This window comes from Pongo abelii, chromosome 4, assembly GCF_028885655.2.
Source record: "Pongo abelii isolate AG06213 chromosome 4, NHGRI_mPonAbe1-v2.0_pri, whole genome shotgun sequence".
NCBI lineage: Eukaryota > Metazoa > Chordata > Mammalia > Primates > Hominidae > Pongo > Pongo abelii.
In genome coordinates, this window is record NC_071989.2 from 20785748 (window position 1) to 20805528 (window position 19781).

The window sequence follows — 19781 nt, forward strand, 5'->3', positions numbered from 1 at the left end:
TATGGAGATGGCTTCTTTCCTCAAACCTAGTGAACCAACCTCTGCTAGCTTCCAACTTTTCTTCTGCTGCTTTCTCACCTCTCTCAGTCTTCATAGAGTTGAAGAGCGTTTAAGTCCTTGCTCTGGAATGGGCTTTGGCTTAAGCAAATGTTGTGGCTTGTTTGATCTTCTAAGCAAACCAGTAAAACTTTCTTCATATCAGCAATGCAGCTATTTTACTTTCTTATCATTGGTGTGTTCACTGCAATAGCACTTTTTATTTTCCTTCAAGAACTTTTGCTTTGCATCCACAACCTGGCTTACTCTTTGATGCAAGAGGCCTAGCTTTGGGTCTGTCTTGTCTTTTGGCATGCCTTCTTCACCAAGCTTAATCATTTCTAGCTTGCAATTTAAAGATAGGTATGGAATTCTTCCTTTCACTTGAACACTTAGAGGCCATTATACAATTTTTTGTCAGCCTAATTTTAATATTAATGTGTCTCAGGGCATAAAGAGGCCTGATGAGAGGGAGAGAGATAGGGGAATGGCTGGTTCTTAAAGCACCCATAACACACACAGGATTTATTGATAGAGTTCATCATTTTATAAGGGCACAATTTGTGGCATCCCAAAACAATTACAATAGTAAGATGAAAGATCGGGGATCACAGATCACCATAACATGCACAATAATAGTGACAAAGTTTGAAATACTGGGAGAATTGCCAAATGTGATATAAAGATACGAAGTGAGCACACGCTATTGAAAAAATGATGTGAGTTGACTTACTCCATGCAGGATTGCTATAAACCTTACATTTGTAAAAGAGCAATATATGTGAAGCACAATAAAGTAAAAGCACAATAAACAGTACAGGTATAACTGCATCCACTGGCACAAACTTACAGAAGTCCCGCTGTACACGGAAGTATATATTGTAATCATTACACTCAGGACTGCTATTATTTTTACTTGATATTTCCAAAGAGATGAACAGATTTATAAATAAATTATGTTAATTTATTGAGTTCATTTTATAAAACATTTTTGTTAATTTCATATTTGATATAAACATTTTATCTATTAGCAAATCAAGTAACATAAAGTTTGGACAACGGCATACGGGAAACAAATGTTTGGATAACCATAAACATTTTCTTCACTTACTTAGCATTCACATACAGTCTTTTGCTACCTGATTCATGTTTTTTGTAATTTCAACAAAAAATGTCTTCTAAATGAACTCTTAAAAGAAAGGGTCATTAATATGAGTTTTTAAAACCATACCAATAATCTTAAATGGTTTCTAGAGTATTTTACACATATTAATATTTTATCATGTGGATGATTTAAAATGCCAATTGCATAGTATTAGAAAAGAGGTGTAACATTAAAAAGTAAATAATTTCAAAGAGGTAGAGTTGCATAATTGTAGTAAAAATAATTAGAACAAGAAGTTTTGTTGAAAAGTCATAATATACCCAGAAACTATGTTGTAAAACTGACTCTCATTGTATGTTTTAAAGCATTTGTATCATTGTTTTTACTTTCTGAAGTAATACCAAGTGTTACGCATAATGTTGTGGGAATTTGTCAAAAAGACTGATTAGATTAAAACAAACCCACTTTCTACAGAGATCTGTAAAATATACACAGGCACATACACACGCACATAATTTGTAAACTGATCTGAAATTCAATATGTAGTTTCTTGGCATTTGCAGAATTCATTTAAAAATCACTATTATAACTCTGCTTATTAAATTCACAGTCAATACAAACAATTCACAGTCAACAAAAATTATTTTTTGTGGCTCCTAGAATAAAATACTTGTTAGTCAGACGGCTTCCTTCATTCATCCATGGCTATAGTATAACCTAATGTAAAACAGAAACATATAAAGATGATAAATAAGATGTTGCACAGAAAGCTGTTTTATAAATAACAGATCCCTGAAAGGAAAAGCTAGACCATTTAAGAACAATAAAAATAATTCACATAAGGAAGAAATAAGAAAACAGAAAATACCTCAAGGAACTCAATGAAATTATTCTGCCCTAAATTATGTAATAAATGTCAAGGAAATCAGTCCTCCTTTGTGTAGAGGTTGTCACAAATGAGAGATGTCATCTAAAGTAGCTATTTAGATTTTATTTTTAAATGGTCATTTTTTCAAGTATTTTCTTCAAAACTGCTATAAAATCAGCAAAGAATAATAACTTAATAAAGACATCAAAAAGTCAAGTACAATATGAAAAACAATAATAAATTGTTATTAAAAAACATAAACTATCAAGAATTGAATAACATTTAAAAGGGAGCACTATTAATGTTATGTAGACATGTGCTGATTTATCTTAAGAGTGATTAAATTTTAGAGGATTCTCTGGTGCAGAAGCAAGATAGTAGAATAGGGAACCCCAAACTCTTCTTCCCGTAGACACACCAATTCAACAATAATGCAAGTATAAGTTCCTTTTGTGACAAATACATAAAATAGTCAAAAGGCTTTGGCACCCTTTGTTAGCCACATTAAAACTGGTAGGAAAATCGGAAGCAACATCTCAGTATAATCCTATCCCTGGTGCAGTATTATACAATAAGGAGGAAACTTCTAGCTGCCAACCTCTTCCTAAGAAAAGAGCTAGACAATGGGTCAAACATTCCAACTTATCCAGGGGCTATTCAAGGAATTTGCTTCTGTCTTGCCTGTCTTGAAGCAATGATGAGATTCCACATACACTAGACCCCCAGGTATTTAAAAGAACAATATAGTAGTCTAAACTAGCACAGACACTTGCCACAGCTACCTGGCTCACTGCAGAGCAAGCAGGTGAAAAATCTAGCTTTCATTTTTTTCCCAGGGGAGGGAAAGATTTGGACCACACAACCAATGTTTCAACTTCTCAGAGTAATATCAGAATGATTGGCTTCTGCCTCATCTATCACAGAGAACTAAAGAGACTTGGCATACTCTAGACACCTAGGGGCCACTAAGAAATAAGACAGTGGTTTAGGGTAGCACAAAGGTTCTAGAGAACCCCCAGAATCTCTGGTTGGGTTGGTTGGTGATGACCTTCTCCTAATTGAAGTCAATCCGTGAAGACTGGTAGAGGTGACAGATATTTCTAATGCATATACACCAATGAGAACAAAAAACAAAAACTCGTAGAAGTGCTCAACAGAATCTCAGGGGAAAAAATGAATTAGCCACATGATAAAAAGGACCAAACAGAAATTTTAGTGAAAGAATAAATTAACCTCACTAAAACATTCAATAGAAGGATTCAATAGCAGACTAGATTAAACAGAAGAATGTAACACTAGCTCAAATGCAGGTTGCTTTAAATATTACAGTCAGAAAAGAAAAAAATAAGTTTTTTAAAAAATAAACTTGAAGAAAACATAAGGCACTTATCGGACATCATCAAGGAGACAAATATACACATTATTAGAGTTCCAGAAGAAAAAGAGAGGAAAGGACAACTTATTCAAATAAATAATAGGTGAAAATTTCCCTAATCCCAATAAGGAAAAGAACATCTAATCCAGAACCTCAAAAGACTCTCTCTCCCTCAATAAGATAAAACCAAGGAAATCCACACTGTGGCACATCAATTAAAGTGTCAATAGTCAAAGATAAAAATATATGTTTGAAAGCAACAAGAGAAAAAGAGACTTATAACATATAAGGGAATCTCCATAACAATATCAGGTTACCTCTCAGTAGAAACTTTTTAGGCCAAAAGGGCCTGGGATAAATTACTGAAAGAAAAAACTGCCAGCCAATAATCCCATAACCAGCAAAACTGTTCTTCACAAATGAAGCAGGATAAAGACTTTCCCAGGCAAATTAAAAAAGGTGAGGGAGCTCGTCACTATTAGACTCACCTTACAGGAAATGCTAAAATGAAAACAATGCTCACACTGAAACAAAAGTATGCCAAAGAGCAGCATGATAGCCTACTAAGTATAAAACTCATTGGTAGAGGTAAAAATATAGACAAATACAGAATAATGTATTTTTTTAAATCTTGGGGGTAAATCCTTTCAATTCTATATAAGAGGTAAAATAAAAAGAGATAAAGTGTGACATCATTAACCAAGTGTTGAGGGGAAGAAGTAAAATATAGAGTTTGTATGTCATTGAAGTTAAGTTCTGATTAGTGCAAATAGACTCTTATTAGTGTAAGATATTTAAGTAAGTCTTATGCCAACCATGGAGAAAATGCAAATAGAAATTATATGAAAAAGAGAAAGAAATGAAAGCATATTAATACTAAATATAAAATACAAAGCAAGACAGTATAAAAGGGAAAAAGGGACATAAGAACTAAGAAGAACAGAAATTAATTCATGAGATGGGCATAGTAAATTCTTTCCTATCAATAACTACTTTAAATGTAAATGCAAAAGACACACCAGTAAAACATATGGAGCAGACCAATAAACAATAATAAGATCCAACAATATGTTTTCTACAAGAGAGTCTAGATTTAAATAAATAAAGAAATGGAAAAAAATATTTTACACAAATAGTAACTAAAAGAAAGAAAGCTGGGAATACTTATCTCAGAAAAATTAGACTTTAAGTTAAAAACAATTGCAAGAGACAACGAAGGACATTACATGATGATAAAAGAATAAATTGACTAGGAAGTTATAACAATTATAGATATGTATGCCTCTAACATTAAAACATGTAAATATATTAAAAATTTCACAAAATTGAAGGGAAGAATACACAGCAACACAATAATTGTAGGTGACTATAATACTATACTTAAGAGGTAGAACAAACAGACAGAAAATCAATAAGAAAACAAATGATGTAAGCAACACTATAGAGCGAATGAACCTAACAGGCATATACAGAACACTTTACCCCAAAGCAAAAGAACATAAATTCTTCTCAAGTGTACACGAAACATTCCCCAAGATAGAGCATATATTAGGCCACAAAACATGTCTTAACACATTTAATAAGATTGATATCAAGCTAATATTTTGACAACCACAGTGGGATAAAACTAGTTTGATACCGGAAGAAAATAGAAAAGTTCAAAAATATGTGTAAATTAAACAATATACATTTGAACAACCGGTAGGTCAAAAGAAAGATCATAATATAAATATGTAATTGCTTTGATAACAATTTTTTAAAAATCACAACATACCAAACCTTATGAGATGTTGTAAAAGCAGTACTAAGTGGAAAGTTTATATTGATAAATACCTACTTAAAAAAATAAACATCTTAAGTACACAACCTAACTTTACATCTCAACAAACAAGAAAAAGAACAAAGCCCAAAGTTAGAAGAAGAACATAGTAAAGATTAGAGCAGAAATAAACCCAATAGAGAATATAAAACAGAAGAAACTCAACATCAAAAGTGAGTTAATATTTTGAAAAAAAAAAAGTTCACATATCCTTAGCTAGACTAAGAATAAAAAAGAGAAGACAAATAAAAGCAGAAATTAAATAGGAGGCATTATGAAGGATGTCACAGAAATAGGATTATACAAACTACTATAAACAATTGTATGTTAAGAAACCAGGTAAACTAGAAGAAACATAAATTCCTGGAAATATACAACTAGCTAGACTGAATTATGAAGAAATAGAAAATCTAAACAGATTTATAATAAGAAGATTAAGTCATTATTCAAAAACTCTCAAAAAAGAAAAATCTATACCAGATGGCATCACTGGTGAATTCTATAAAATATTTGGGGAAGAATTAATGCAAATCCTTCCTAAACTCTGTAAAAGAATTGAAAAGGAGTAAACACTCATAAGCTAATTACATGAGGCCAGCATTAATCTGATACCAAAGCCAGACAAAAACACCACAAAAAGTAAAACTACAGACCAATATACTAGAATTAACATACTTACAAAAGTCTTCAACAAAGTGCTAGCAAACTGAAATAATAACACATTAAAAAGTCTCCATACCATGATTAAAAGGGACTTATCTCTGGGATGTAAAGATGATTTATAAAACAAAAATTAATTAATCTAATAGACTACGTTAATGAAATAAAAAATTAAAATGTCATGATTACCTCATAGACGCAAATAAGCGTTTGACAATAATGAGCACACCTTCATGATAAAACCTCTCAAAAAACTAAGAATAGAAGAAAATTGCCTCAATATAATAATGGCCATATCCTCTGCTATAGTATAAAGAGCAGCAAAAAGGCCAAGAGTAACACATTCAAGGGTGAAAACTTGAAAGCTATTCTTCCAACATCAGGAACATGAGAAGGATGTCCATTCTTGCCACATTTATTTAAAATAATCCTGTGAATCCCAGCAAGATCCATTAAACATAAAGAAGAAATAACAGGCATCCAAATTAGAAAAAAAAAGATATAAAATTTTCTTTGTAGGCAAATGCCATGATTTTATGCGTAGAAAACTTTAAAGTCTCCATTTAAAATAAAAAAGCTCTTTTCTTTTTTGGTTTCCATACACTAACAGCAAACTATGTGAAAAGGAAATTAGAAAATATCATTCACAATAGTATTAAAGGAATAAAATACTTAAGAATAAAGTTAACTAAAGAGGCAAAAATCTTATCCTGAAAACTAAAAACTACAGAACATTGATGAAAGAAATTAAAGATGACACAAACAAGTGAGATTACAATCCCATATTTCTGGATTGTAATACTTAACATTGTTAAAATGTCTGCACTGTTTAAATCAATCTACAGATTTAATAAAATCTTTATGAAAGTCCCGATTAATTTTTTATAAAATATAGAAACAATACTCAAATTCATATGGAACCACAAAGGACTCAAAATAGCAAATCTTAAGAAAAAAAACCCCACAAAGCTAGAGATATCACACATCTTGGGCTCAAAATAATATTACAATGATACAGTAAGTAAAACAGTATGCTACTGGCATAAAAACCAACATATACCCCAATAAAACATAATAGCTCAGAAACAAATTCCCACACACATGGTCAGCTGTTGTTGGACAAAAGTGCCTACAATACACAATAGGGAAAAGAGTCTCTTCAACTAATTGTGCTAAGAAAACAGAATATTACATGCACAAAAAAATAGTCCCTTAACTAATTAACTGTAGTATATGCAAAAATCAACAAAAAGGGATTAAAGACTTAAATGTAAGAACTCAAAATGTAAAACTCTTAACAGAAAGCATAGAGGAAAAGCTTCACGACTTTGCTGTTGGCAATGATTCCATGAATTTCCTGCATAACAAAAGTATGAACAGCAAAATGATGGATAAACAGGACTACATGAGACAAAGAAGCTTCTGCACAGGAAAATAAATAATCAACAAAGTGAAGAAAAAAAAAAACAAGCAAAGAATTGTGGAAAATGTTCACAAACCGTATACCTGATAAGGAGTTAATTTCCATCCAAAATATATAAGGAATTTCTATAACTGAATAGCAAATGCAATCTCATTTACAATAGCCCCATGCCCACAAAAAAATACCTAGGAAAACATCTAACCAAGGAAGTGAAAGATTGCTACAAGGAGAACTACAAAACACTGCTGAAAAAAATCATAGAAGACATAAACAAATGGAAAAACATCCCTTGCTCACGGAATGAAAGAATCAATATCATTAAAATAGTCATACTGCTCAAAACAATCTACAGATTCATTGTAATTTCTATCAAATTATCAACATCACTTTTCATAGAATTAGAAAAAGCAATTCTAAAATTAATATGGTACCAAAAAACAGCATCAATAGACAAAGCGGTTCTAAGCAAAAATAGCAAAGCTGGAGGCATCACATTACCTGACTTATAACTATGCTACAATGTCATAGTAACCAAAACAGCATGGGACCAGTACAACAATAGTCACATAGATCAATGGAACATAAACAAAGACACACACCTACAACCAACAGATCTTTGACAAAATCGACAAAAATAAACAATAGGGAAAGGACACAGTGTTCAATAAATGATACTGGGAAAACTGGATAGCCATAAGCAGTGAAATAAACTGGGCCTGTATCTCCTAACATATGCCAAAATTAACTCAAGATGGAATAAAGACCTCAAACTATAAAAACTCTAGAATAAAAGCTAGGAAAAACTCTTCTGGACATTGGCATAGGCAAATAATTTATGACTAAAACCTCAAAGGCAAATGCAACAACAAAAAAATTGACAAATGGGAATTAAGTAAAGAGCTTCTGCATTGCAAGAGAAACAGTGCAAACTGGCAACCTACAGAATGGAAGAAATATTTGAAAACTATGCATCCAACAAAGAACTCATACCTAGAATCTAGAAGGAACTAAAACAAAACAACAACAACAAGTTGTATTAAAAACTGGGCAAAGGATATGAAGACGTCTCAAAAGAAGACGTACACACCAACAAACTTACTAAAAAATGCTCAACATCACTGACCATCAGAGAAATTCAAATTAAAGCCACAATGAGATACCATCTCACACCAGTCAAATTGGCTATTACTTTTCTTTTTTTTTAAATTATACTTTAAGTTCTAGGGTACATGTGCACAACGTACAGTTTTGTCACATATGTTTATACGTGCATGTTGGTTTGCTGCACCCATTAACTTGTCATTTACATTAGGTATTTCTCCTAATGCTGTCCCTCCTCCATCTTCCCACTCCACGACAGGCCCCGGTGTGTGATATTCCCCGCCCTGTGTCCAAGTGTTCTCATTGTTCAATTCCCACCTTTGAGTGAGAATATGTAGTGTTTGGTTTTCTGTCCTTGCGACAGTTTGCTCAGAATGATGGTTTCCAGCTTCATCCATGTCCCTACAAAGGATATAAACTCATCCTCTTTTATGGCTGCATAGCATTCCGTGGTGTATATGTGGCATATTTTCTTAATCCAGTCTATCATTGATGGACCTTTTGGTTGGTTCCAAGTCTTTACTATTGTGAATGGTGCCACAATAAACACACGTGTGCATGTGTCTTTATAATATCATGATTTGTAATCCTTTGGGTATATACCCAGTAATGGGATGGCTGGGACAAATGGTGTTTCTAGCTGTAGATCCTTGAGGAATTACCACACTGTCTTCCACAATGGTTGAACTAGTTTACACTCCCACCAACAGTGTAAAAACATTCCTATTTCTCCACAGCCTCTCCAGCACCTGTTGTTTCCTGACTTTTTAATGATAGCCATTCCAACTAGTGTGAGATATTGTCTCATTGTGGTTTTGATTTGCATTTCTCTGATGACCAGTGATGATGAGCATTTTTCCATGTGTCTGTTGGCTGCATAAATGTGTTCTTTTGAAAAGTGTCTGTTGATATCCTTTGCCCACTTTTTGATGGGGTTGTTTGATTTTTTCTTGCAAATTTGTTTAAGTTCTTTGTAGGTTCTGGATATTAACCCTTTGTCAGATGGGTAGATTGCAAAAATTTTCTCCCATTCTGTAGGTGGCCTGTTCACTCTGATAGTAGTTTCTTTTGCTGTGCAGAAGCTCTTTAGTTTAATTAGATCCCATTTGTCAATTTTGGCTTTTGTTGCCATCGCTTTTGGTGTTTTAGACATGAAGTCCTTGCCCATGCCTATGTCCTGAATGGTATTGCCTAGGTTTTCTTCTAGGGATTTTATGGTTTTAGGTCTCACATTTAAGTCTTTCATCCATCTTGAATTAATTTTTGTATAAGGTGTAAGGAAGGGATCCAAATTGGCTATTATTAAAATTTCAAAAAATAACATATGTTGGCAAGGATGTTGAGAAAAGGGAACACTAATGTACTGTTAGTGGAGATGGAAATTAGTTCAGCTCCTGTGGAAAGCAGTTTGGAAATTTCTTAATGAACTAAAAATAGAATTACCATTTGACTCAGCAATCCGATTACTGGGAAAATAAAACATTCTACCAAAAAGACAACTGCAGTTTTACGTTTATCGTAGCACTATTCACAATAGTAAGTCTTGGAATCACTCCAGGTGCTCATAAAAAATAATGGTATCACGTCCTTTACAACAATATGAATGCAGTTGGAGGTCCTTATCTTAAGTGAATTAACACAGAAACTGAAAATCAAATACTGCATGCTCTCACTTAAAAGCGGGACCTAAACAATGGCTATACAGGAACATAAACAGGGAAACAATAGACACTGGGCTTCCCAAAAGTGAGGAGGAAGGAAAAGGGTTGAAAAACTCCCTATTGAGTATTACGTTCACTCTTTTCACTCTTTGGGTGATGGATTCAATAGTAACTCAAACCCTAGCATTACACAATGTATCCACGTAACCAACCTACTCAAGTAAATCCAAATGTTAAAAAAAAAAAAAAAAAGCCAATTACCTAACTACTTGATTGAGAAATGAGCAAAATATATGAACTTTTTTAAGACATAGAAATGGCCAACAGGTATGTGAAAAGGTGGTCAACGTCACTAATCATGAGTGAAATACAAATCAAAACCGTAATGAGATATCGTTTCATACCTGAGAATGGCTATCACCAAAACAACAACAGCAATAGCAACAACAGCAATAGCAACCACAGCAAAAACGAATGTTGCTGAGGATCTAGAGAAATTGGAACCCTTGTGCACTCTTGGTGATAATGCAAAATGGTGTAGCCACAATGGAAAACAGCACAGAGGTTTCTCAAAAAATTAAAAATGTAATTACTATATAACCCAGAATCATACTTCTGAGTATTTACCAAAAAAAAAAAAATTGAGATCAATATATCCAAAAGATACTAACATGTTAATTGCAGCAGTATGCATAGCAGCCAAGATGTGGTAACAACCTAAATGCCCATAAACAGATGAATGAGGCCGGGAGGGGTGGCTCATGCCGGTAATCCTAGCATTTTAGGAGGCTGAGGCGGGTGGATTCCCTGAGCTCAGGAGTTTGAGGCCAGCCTGGGCAATATGGTGAAACCCCGTCTCTACTAAAATACAAAAAAATTAGCCATGTATGGTGGCACGTGCCTGGAATCCCAGCTACTCGGGAGGCTGAGGCAGGTGAATTGCTGGAATCTGGGAGGTGGAAGTTGCAGTGAACAGAGATCGCACCACTGCACTCCAAAAACACAAAAAATAAAAAATAAAATTAAAAACAAATGAAAAAAGAAAATGTAGTACATACATACAATGGAATATCATTCAATGTAGTACATGCATACAGTGGAATATCATTCAGCCTTAAAAAGGATGAAAATCTGACTGGGTGCTGTGGCTCATGCCTGTAATCCCAGAACTTTGGGAAGCCGAGGTGGGAGGATCACGAGCTCAGGAGATCCAGACCATCCTGGCTAACATGGTGAAACTCCATCTCTACTAAAAATACAAAAAAATTAGCCGGGCATGGTGGTGGGCACCTGTAGTCCCAGCTACTCAGGAGGCTGAGACAGGAGAATGGCGTGAACCCGGGAGGAGGAAGTTGCAGTGGCCGAGATCGCACCACTGCACTCACTCCAGCCTGGGTGACAGAGCAAGACTCCGTCTCAAAAAAATAAAAATAAATAAATAAACATATAAAAAAATAAAAAGATGAAAATCTTACAACCTGCAACAACGTGGAAGAATCATGAGAACATTACGCTGATTGAAATAAGCCAGTCACAGGAGGACAAATGCTACACTATATATATTCCATTTATATCTTATATTAAAAATAGCCAAACTCATAAAAATAAAACAGAATGGTGGTTGCCAGGAACCGGGGCAAGGAAAAAATAGGAGTTACTATTCAATGAGTATGATGTTTCAGTTATGCAAGATAAGTACGTTCTAGAAAATGGCTGTACAACATTGTGCCTATAGTTAATTCTATATGGTATACTTAGAAATTGTTCAGAGAGTAGATCTCATGTTAAGCGTTCTTTCCACAATAAAAATGATTAAATTCTGCATATTATGTCAATATTTATGGAAAGGAAAAATGAACTTGATCTTATTGTGGTTAATAACTTGTATTTAAATTACAAGGTCATCATAGAAAGTAAATTTACTAGTACATAATTTTGAGTTTGTAGTTAAATTTGCAGAAAAACAGATCAGTCTGTTCTATTAATAGAGAAATGACTTTGTCAGATTATGAAGAATTAAGTCATTATATTTTATTTTAGAGAAGCCTATAATTCTAAGTTTTCAGAAATCAAATGAAAATGTATCATAATAAGAATGTGCTTAGAGAAAAAAGTAAGTTTAAGGGAAAGCATGTAGAATTAATAGGTTTCTATATTCAGAAAGGTGATACCACTTATGGAAATCAGTCTGATAATGAAAGACAGATTAGCATTTCATTAAGTGGTATAAATAAAAAAGAAATATATTAAATAGTCACAGATTTTGGTAATATTTTTAGTTATTAAATTATGCACAAAATGCTGACTCAGTGGAAATATGGACCACAAAATGCATAGTTAATGGTAGATCTCATGGAACATATAGTCTTGAATAAAAGACTAGTAATGAAAAAGTCTACACTCACTTAATTCTTGATACGAAGTGGTATGATAAGGCTCTTTACAGAATGAGAAAAAGATAATTTGGAGATATGCCCTGAGACATGAAAAAATAATTCCAGGATCAGCAAAAAGAGCCAGATTATTTAGCTTAGGGAAGGAGGGTACAAAATAGATTGAATAAGATTTTTCAATAATGTGCCCATTATAGTATATAGTAAAAAGTTATTCCTAGGAAAAAGCACTATAGTAGAGAAAAATAATATTCAACTTCATATATCAGCTTCCAGCTCACACATTAAATGAGTTTCCTCATAAGTGTATGGATAACAACCATTTGATTTCCAATACACAAGGTCTAAATTTATAGTTAAGCGCCTAGCCTGAAATTAGAAATATGTATTAATGAATCATTTTTGTTAGATATTTTTTCTTTCATGCTATATAATTTGCTGATAGTTTGTAAGCCATGATGTATATTTAATAACTCAGCTGTTCTGTTGCCCTAAAGTATGTATTATAAATATAACAGGACTGCTATAGACACAATTTTTCTTGGCAACAATGGTAATATTGTTTCCTAGATATTTATTTTCCTGGAATTCTTTATCAATTCCCTTTTGCTTATTACTAATAGCAAATCTTCAGGATAAAATAAGTTTATTTCAGCAAAGATAGAAAAAGTGTATGACTCTTAGAACTAATATATATTTATGCTTTTAGCACAATTCTATGATTTCCAACAGTCTGTTTCCAGAATTATAAAACTAGCATTAGAAGGTATTGGGGAAGTAAATAAATATGGTGAAACCCCATTTTGGTGTTCAAGTGTATGTAGTCATCAGAGGAAGGGATTCATTTATAAAACAAACTCTACGACATGTCATTTATTGGGTCCTATGAAAAAACTCTGGGTGAAAAAACTGAAGACAGAGATGACAGCTAAGCACTGCTTCCTTTACTCTTCCAAAATCACATAAAATATGGTGCACTGTATCATCAATCATATATTCCTGCAGATGAGAAAGAATGGAGTATGCTGACCCTTCCTACTCATACACTTAGCAAAGGATACGCTAGGAATCTCTAAATTAGAGACAGGTACAAAAGTTTCCATTCTCCCAGATAGTTATAACATCATAGTAATTAGACTTTTCTGTAGTTCTGAGGACATACCAGGCTCCCTTCTAACCTAAGCACTTTTCACGTATGAAAATTAATATAGTTTACACAATCCTATGAGGAGGATTATGGTTTTAGATTCACACTACAGAAATGAGGAACAGGGAAGTTGAACATTTTCCACAGATAAAGAGACTAGTGCCTTTTTTTTTTTTTTTTTTTTTTTTTGTTGAGCCAGAGTCTTGCTGTTGTCGGCCGGGGCTGGAGTGCAGTGGCACAATCTTGGCTCACCGCAACCTCTGCCGCTGGGGTTCCAGGAATTCTTCTGCCTCAGCCTCCCGAGTAGCTGGGATTACAGGTGTCTGCCACCACTCCCAGCTAATTTTTTTTTTTTTTTTTTTTTTTTTTTTGTATTTTCAGTAGAGACGGGGTTTCATCATGTTGGACAGGCTGGTCTCCCACTCCTGACTTCAGGTGATCTGCCCACCTTGGCCTCCCAAAGGCATGAGCCACCGCTCCTGGCCAAGACTAGTGTCTTTTTAACTTTTAACTTCACCCCTGGCTTACATTGCCTCTTGGCATACAACTTCTCCAGGGGAGAGTCGATTAAACACATGCGCACGTACACACACTGTAACCCTGCATACCTTCCTAGAGTGACATTTGCTACTAAATACCCTGTAATGAAGTCTTCATTTTTATGTAGGAATTCTAAGTCAAACATATAGGTGGGTTTTTCAATTCTACTCTTTTTGTTTAGTCTTTAAAAACCCAATGGATATATTTAGAACAAATAAAGATTTTAATAATTTTTGTACAATTAATAATGATTAATTATAAAACAACTTAAGTTCATTTTATTCTTTTTGTTTAGCCTTTAAAAACCCAATGGATATATTTAAAACAAATGAAGATTTCAATAACTTTTTTGTACAATTAATAATGATTAATTATAAGACAACTTAAGTTTAACTGTGTGCGTATAAAAAGGGATATTTGTAAATATGCATGTGAATATAGATGTGTGTATATGCGATGGGCTGAATGTTTGTGTCACCCCAAAATCATATGTTGAAATCCTCACGTCCTAATGTGATAGTGTTAGGAGGTGGGGCCTTTGGGAGATGAATTGATCCTGAGGGTTGAGCCCTCATGAATGTGATTAATGCTTTTATACAAGAGACCCCAAACATTCTCTCTCCATATTTTCACTATGCGAGGACAGAGCAAGAGGCTGGTACTGCGCAAACTAGATGAGGGATATGGTTTGGCTGTGACCCCATCCAAATCTCAACTTGAAATTGTATCTCCCAGAATTCTCACGTGTTGTGGGTGGGACACATGGGGAGGTAATTGAATCAAGGGGACATTCCCGTGCTTTTCTCGTGATAGTTAATAAGTCTCACGAGATCTGATGGGTTTACCAGGGGTTTTCGCTTTTGCTTCTCAATTTTTTGCTCTTGCCTCGGCTAGGTAAGAAGTGACTTTTGTCTGCTGCTATGATTCTGTGGCTCCCCAGGCTTCTGTAAGTCCAATTAAACCTCTTTTTCTACCGAGTCTTGAGTATGTATTTATTAGCAGCGTGAACACAGACTAATAAACGCCCCTCACCAGAACCCAACCAGGCTGGCTCCACGGGTTCTCTGATCTCAGACTTCCAGCCTCCAGTACTGTGAGAAATAAATTTCCGTTGTTTATAAGCCAACCACCCAGGCTATGGGACTCTGTTTTTGTTGTTGTTGTTGTTGTTGTTGTTTTGTTTTTGAGATGGACTCACACTCTGTCGCCCAGGCTGGAGTGCAGTGGCGAGATCTCGGCTCACTGCAAGCTCCGCCTCCCGGGTTCACGCTATTCTCCTGCCTCAGCTCCCCTTCAGTAGCTGGGACTACAGGCGCCCGCCACGACGCCCAGCTAATTTTTTGTATTTTTGACAGAGACGGCGTCTCACCGTGTTAGCCAGGATGGTCTAGATCTCCTGACCTCATGATCCGCCCGCCTCGGCCTCCCAAAGTTCTGGGATTACAGGCGTGAGCCACCACGCCCATCCCTGGGACTCTTTTGGCACTTCAAGCTAACTAGAATATATACATATATATCTTGTAAATATAAATGGGTAGACAAGGTCTATCCACTTTCATGATTTATGTTTTATTTTCCTTTACTTATATATTAATTGTTCAGAAAAAACGACAGATTTCCTTTCTTTCTGAAAAACAATCTTATTAAATAATAACTTTTCTAGTAACATATTTTTGATTTATCCAACAGGAACTATATTTTTTCCATTCATTTGGTTCTTGTGAATTTTAAGTACTCTTAGAGTAATGCTGAACATTAACCACCACAGCAGATTATATGAGCCTGGAGACTCTGCTGCCAATGGCTGCATTTTGTTGAATTAACACCAGAACAGTGGTAAGACGCAACACAATCAGTGAATGTCATGTGGCTACTTTGAAGATGTTTTTAAAACAGCCTTGTTAATACACCAAACTCGCTGATGCTCTCTGCACGAAACATGCGGTTCACAGTATCTCAGAACCTTTTTTACACACTTTGGGCACTTGCTCTTTGTAAAGGTTAAATCCATCCACTAGAAATGATAAGAGTTAAGGACTTATTCTTTATAGAATACCAATAACGAAATAAAAACAAAGCAATATACCAAGTGGAAAAATCGATGTATTCCAACGTTATGTTCTTTTATATATTTAATAGATTTTAACGTTATAAAAAGAAGATGACTTAAGCTTTTGCTTATTCCCTCAGGACCATTTTATTGTGAAAAATAAAGCATTTACTGATAAATACTTGTGAAATAAAATGACTCTAAGTTACAACAGTTCCCCAATAAACATATATTACTTGCCTGGCAGTAATAAAGTTTCAAGACATAAATAAGGTCTTTTGTATTTTGCCCTAGTCCTAACCATAAACTAAAACCAAAATTACTTTAAATCTCTTTGTATATGTCATTTCAAGAGTCTACAAGAAACTATTGAATCTTTTCATTCCCTGTAAAAATCTTAAACTATTTTATTGCCTCTTTCTAATGCAGTATATATTAATTCAGAACTATAATAACTTTTATGGCATTTTGCCTGAAAGTAGTAAGTCAGCAAAAAAATCTTCTTTCACTACATAGTCATTGATTTTGCATAGTTACTGCTTTTTCATGAAAACTGAAATTTTTAACATTAGATCTTTATACTAAAATTAAATACTTTCCTAAAAATACCTGTTTGTTTTTTCCTGCTTTAATAAGGCTTGACTGCTCCTTCTTTTAAGGTGAGCTTGCCAGCAAGTAACAGTATGATCTTTAAATCCCTTTTGATTTTTCCCCTATTTATCACAAAACCTGAAGTTTGCCTTGTTTAATGCTGTCACCAAGAACGCAGGCATTTGATCCACTTGTTGTCATCTGACTGACACAAGATCCCCTCTGTAGCTTTGTGCACCATTAGCATATTCAGGAGCAGGGAGCAGGGATGAGGAGCAGCTTAAAAGCTCTTGCACTTCTGCTATCAGAGAAGGAATAGCTTTCCCAGAAACCCCCAACAGGTTCCTCCTTGGCTAGCAGGGGAACACGTATCCACTTTTAACCTTGATGACGATTGAGAAAACAACCACTTGGTTTATTTTTTTATGCTCTTTCAGATGGAAGGCAGCCTGAGAAAAGGGAATGAGATATTGGGTGTCAATCAAGAGTGTCAACAACAGTAAGATCATTCCTACCAGACTTGGCGCTTTTATGAGTAAGTGCTGAAATGAATATGAAATACAGAACATTCCTAGATATAAGATAAAGTTCTATTTTGAAATTTTTATATTAAGAATGAGCAGTTCCTTTTTAAATTAAATATTTCAAATGGAATAAAAATGATTTGTGGCACTAAAACTTAAAAACTGCAGAATCATGGGTTAGCATGAAGGATTTCACAGGTAAGTATCTTTATTAAAAAAGTAAAACGTGAATGTGTTTCATTAAATCAAATTAAAGTTCAAGCACTGGAACAAAGTAAAATAATGAAATAGGCGGAATACAACAAAACAGTATAAATACATAAATTATATATATATACGTCAATTATATATATAAATACATGTATACACACATACATGTAAAAATTCACCAAACACAGACATTAGTACACATTGTACTAATATTATTTGAGGACTTTGGCTTTATACCTATACTCATCTATTTAAAAACTTGTTTTATCCGTTTCTATAACCAAATATTATCTGGCTCCTTTTCGTGGACAAGTTCAATAGGGAGGCATTTTTATAGTAATGACATATCAGACTAATAGTTTTCCTGTAATTCATATTCTAACTTCGAATGTGTATGGTATGAAAATTCTAGGAAGAAATAGAATTAACTACTTTGTGGGACAAAAAATTTTGTTTTTCCAGATGTATCTACACATTTTAGTTATAGTCAAATTTGATGAAAAAATAGCCTTTTAACTTTTTTGTAACATAATCAGGGAGAGAAAGGAACATGGGTTATCATGTCTAAATATTTAAGACTCACAGATCCCTTAATTTCTAAAGAATTAAAAATATATGTGATCATATTTTGTATTATATGTGATAAGATACTTATTTTAAATAAAACACACTTTCAAAATGTTTTAAAACATGATTTTAAATAGCTCAGTTTATGGATGACTTAATAATATTAATCTTTATAGGCAGGTATAGTTCTATACCTACTTATGTGACACATTATTATATTAAATTTATAATGTAAGAAAAATATGTTGTTTTCTGTGAATGGATTTTTATATTACACATAAATTTTAGTTTTGCAACCAAATTTATTTGAAAATTTAAATGAAGCCAGTTTTTATGTAAGAATAAAAATATTCTCCACCAATGTGAAGAATGTTTCCTATTCTTTGCACTGTCCCCAACACAAATTTAAAAATCAAAACTTATGCTAAAGTTTAATGATAATATATGGCATTCATAACCTTAACCACAATATATAATTTCTGAAAGCAGGTGAAAAACTAAAAAGCAACTTCCCAGAATGGACAAAAGGTAACTTTAAGTGCCTATAGAGAGAAATATTAACCATATCCACCAGTTCACACCACGGAGCATTTATAAAGCTCATAATCAAGTTCAATTTATAGCAGACGTCAGAAGGTTGGTTGGGAAGGTTGGTTTATGCCAGATTAAAAGAAGGAGATGATTTCAAAGTTACTATATGGCACAGTTAGACCCTCAAATCTTCACCAGTATCCCTACTCCTCCCTCCTCCCCTCTCTGGAGAGAAAGATTTTTTCTCCAGAGGAGTTGAGGAGAAAAAATGATTTGGTGGAAACACTAAGCACAGATAAAGCAAGTGGTGATATTCCAAATGAAAAACAGGGAGAATGAATGGACGTCTGGATACTGCGCACTGGAACCTTTGGTCTCCTTCTCCAATTCAGCTCTATCAATCCAGCAAGCAGGTGTGTGCCCACTAGGCAGGAGATTGAATGAGCCTTTAACAGAAAAGCTCAGTGCCTGTTAGGAAAGACAACAGATTCTGATAATGGGATTTTCAACCCTAAGCATAGCTTGCCACGTCATCACTCTGCTATCTCATCAATTTCCTTCCTTACAGCTGGGCATATCCATATACCCATGTACACACACACACAAAATTGGAGCATATAATAAGAATTTTAAGAAATTTTTGTTCAATTGAAATACACAGCAAATATTGTCAGAGAGTTGTGGAAAAACAGTGTCTTGAAAGTCAATAACCAAAATAAAGAAACGCAAAATGCAATACAGAAGAATTAGCAACAATACTGCAAGTAGAAAAAAGATGCAAAGGAAATATAAGTGCTACACGCAAAGAGATGTGAAAAGATATAACATTCATAAAATAAGAAAAGTAAACTGTAACAACGGTAGAATCAAAAATTGTCCTAGAGGCCGGACGCGGTGGCTCATGCATGTAATCCTAGCACTTTGGGAGGCCGAGACGGGCAGATCACGAGGTCAGGAGATGGAGACCATCCTGGCTAACGCGATGAAACCCCGTCTCTTCTAAAAATACAAAAAAAATTAGTCCGGTGTGGTTATGGGCGCCTGTAGTCCCAGCTACTCGGGAGGCTGAGGCAGGAGAATGGCGTGAACCCGGGAGGTGGAGCTTGCAGTGAGCCGAGATCGCGCCACTGCACACCAGCCTGGGCGACTGAGCGAGACTCCGTCTCAAAAAAAAAAAAAA